Source organism: Marmota marmota, unplaced genomic scaffold (assembly GCF_001458135.2).
Source record: "Marmota marmota marmota unplaced genomic scaffold, marMar, whole genome shotgun sequence".
NCBI lineage: Eukaryota > Metazoa > Chordata > Mammalia > Rodentia > Sciuridae > Marmota > Marmota marmota.
Genome location: NW_025999944.1, coordinates 9,900,496 through 9,903,642, shown reverse-complemented (window position 1 = coordinate 9,903,642; position 3,147 = coordinate 9,900,496). Strand labels below are relative to the sequence as shown.

Sequence of the window (3,147 nt, the reverse complement as noted above, 5' to 3'; positions counted from 1 at the left end):
AAATAGAAAATCCTCTAATAAGATTTTCCTCGAGGAAAGGAAAGCATCCACACGCCTCGCAGAGGGAGGCAGCGAGGAGCGCCGGCTCCCAGGCAGCCTGCCAGGCGCACGGTGCCGCCCCGGAGGCTGCGCGCCCAGCGGCCGCAGCGCAGCGCCATCTCCCGCGCCTGCAGCCGCCGCTCCCCCGGGAGGGCGCCGCGCCGCGGAGACTGACACGCCGGCCACTGCTGGCGCCGCACGCGCTACAGCGTGCGGCGCGGGCGGGGACACCTCCCTAGGAACAGGGAGTGGGTGAGCTGTGTCCTGCTGGATGCCACGGCTGCCGCGTCCGAGGGCATGAACCCCAGCCCCTGCCAGCCTGCGGCTCTCCATGCTCCCTGTATACCCAGGGAGGCATGGTGTGGGCCCCACACTGTTCCTGCCTCTGAGGAATTTCACCGGAGGAAACAAATGCATCATCTAAAATAAAAGCAGGATGGGAACAAGATACAGGCAAAATACTCCGGATCAAAGATCAGCGAGAAATGTTCTGGAAGAAGTCTGAACCCTGCCTGTTAAATATGTTAATAATGCTGTCTTCCATTAACCAAGGCAGATTTCTTTCCCAAGAGTTTTCATGATTATATTCCATCTGTCCTTATAATTCAATAGTGCTCTCTGTGTGTCTGTACAATTGTTTTCATTTCACTTCCAGGAATTAAAAAAAGAAAAGTCCAGCACGACTTATACAAGGCCGAAGGAAAGACTGATAAGCCACTCCGGTCTGCACACTGCGGATCCCCCATGTGTGGGGACCACCTGCTGGTGACTTAAGTTTGAAGGTTTTCTCTGACTCACTGGCATGAACAAAGTCAGCAGATGTGTAAAGAATATTACCATAGAAGTTTAGAGTCTGTTTCCTCTTACCCAAGTTCGCTGCCGGCTTAATGTTGATGTGGGTTGCCAACTGCCTGGGGCCAAGTCCCTGGGACCCCGACTAGAGGCCTGTGCTGCCTGCTGCCTTCTTTGGCTTCTGCTCTCTCAGCCCACTTCCGCCTCTGCCCGACTAATTAATCTATGTCTAAATGGAACTGCAGTTGGCAGGAAGGCAGCAGTGTCAAAGTGGAATAATCACTTGGACCCGAATCTGAGTTGTTTTCCATCCTTGACAACAAATAATGTTACTTCACAGCCTGCAGGCCAAGAGTTGAAATGAGTTTATAATTTGGCTTCCAATCAATCTCTCATTCTCATTCTCCACCACTTAAATTTTCCTTTCTGTCTTTCAGCATGCAGGGGACAGCTCCGGAGGCTCAATCACTGGCATGGTCTTTACTGATATCCTTAATGAATATTCTTTGCCATCCAAGCAAAAAAGGGAGGAAATCTACATAATCCAAAACCACACTTGTTTTAATAATGAAAACAAATAGACTGTCAGCTCATACCTCCCCATGATCATTAATAATCTAACTTGTACTTTTCAGTTCAGCAACTTGAAGAAAAATGTTCACAGTCTTTTCATTTCCACACAGTAATCCGCATTCCTCCAGCTTAGAGAGCTCCGCACTTGCAATGCCAAACTGCAGGATAAGAGGCCCAGGATGGCTCAGCGTCTCCCTCTTGGAGTGAAAGAACTCATTAAAACTCCGCTCCTGGGCTCTGGGAAGTGCATATCTCCTTAGTAGTTCCAAGTCTCCTGTTCCTTCAGAGGGGAGTGTTCTCAAGCCAGTAAGGGAAAAGGAAAAAATACAGGAAGGCAGAATCACTGACAAGGCCCCTTTAGTGATCAGGGTGGAATGGGAATGGCATCATGGAAAATTACAGAAGACGAACCGTGGGTGTGCCTAGGAGAAGGGGTTGTGTTCAACTGGACCTATGCCCAGTAGAAGAAAAGGAAGGCACATCAACAGCACACCTACCATGTGCCACACACCTGCTGCTAGATGTGCAGGAACTCATGTGATTCCCACAGAGATGCTGTGGATATGTGCGTTAATATTCCCACGTTACAAACGGGGAAAATGAGGTGTTACAAAATCTGCCTGGCTAACATGTGGTAGAGCCAGGATTTTTCTCACTTTCAAAACCAAAACTCTATAAAGAAAGAGAAAAGCAAGTCTTTCCACTCTAGCACATTTGCCTTCCATGCAAGTACTAGTCTGTTTGTGTGTCTCTTTAACAGTGAAGATGGGGCTTGTGGGCCGGTAGCTGCATGTGCCCAAGCTAGGCAGATATGGGGGCAGCAGCCAAAGACTCCCACCAATGCTTTGGGAACATAGCCCCTTGAGGATCCCCTGCTCTGTCCTCATTTTTTAAAAAAAGAAAATTACAGTAACAGAAATACCCTTTGACCAGCCTTCCTGAGTCTCAGTAAGAATGTGCTAAAAGTAAGAACTCACTCTAGGAAATAACTGCAGTAGGTACAACAGATTAAGTGTCTTGCTCCCTAAGTGACAAGCAAAAACCCTCAGTTTGCACACTAGTGTCTGAGTCCACTCCCCTGTTGTCTGAGTCCAGTGTGTCCTTGATAGTTTGGCACAGAGAGGAGATTATGAAGGAGCTTATGTGACTTTGCACCTTTAAATTATGGTGCTCAGTGGGCAGATCAAGGCTGGCTGCGCACCAGAATGGCTGGGAGAAGTCTATGGAAACATACATGCTTGGATTGTGGAAGCTTCCAATCAGGATTCTAAAGGTTAGGAAGTCACCCCACCCAAGGTCATAGAGTTAGGCATACCAGTCGTCCTGAACTCGGCCAGCCTTTAATCCTGGTACATGGAGGCTTCCAAAAATGGTTTACAGAAAAGAACGATCCAAAATATTGAACAGGAATAATTGAGAGCAGTAATATTTTAACAATCTGGTCATCATTCTAGTCAAGGTATGCTTAATTTGTGAACGTTCTTCCCATTTGGATTTCCAAAAATCTTCAAAACCACAATTGATGCAATAGCATGAAAATACTACTCCTGCAGCCTCCAGCTCCCAGGCTTCCTCACTCACTGTCATCAACCTAAATCACTACATCTGTCACCCATCTCAACCGTGTGTGTGTCAGACCCACTGAGTCCTGAAATGTGGAAACAAGGAGAGAGGTTTAAGAAGACTCTTTCCCCTAAGCATGCCTAAAATCAATGAAATGCACCAAGCCACAAGATAGGTGTC

The 3,147-nt window shown here is 47.7% G+C and overlaps 1 protein-coding gene across 1 annotated transcript in view; it reads right to left on the bottom strand.

The window, feature by feature from the left end:
• The window catches only part of Csgalnact1 (chondroitin sulfate N-acetylgalactosaminyltransferase 1), a 176,792-nt gene extending 175,393 nt beyond the window's left edge, over positions 1–1,399 (bottom strand). The window contains exon 1 of the mRNA XM_015499536.2: positions 907–1,399. The gene's annotated coding sequence lies outside the window, so the exon portion shown is untranslated. The remainder of the gene's footprint in view (positions 1–906) is intronic.
• Positions 1,400–3,147: the final 1,748 nt, after the last annotated feature.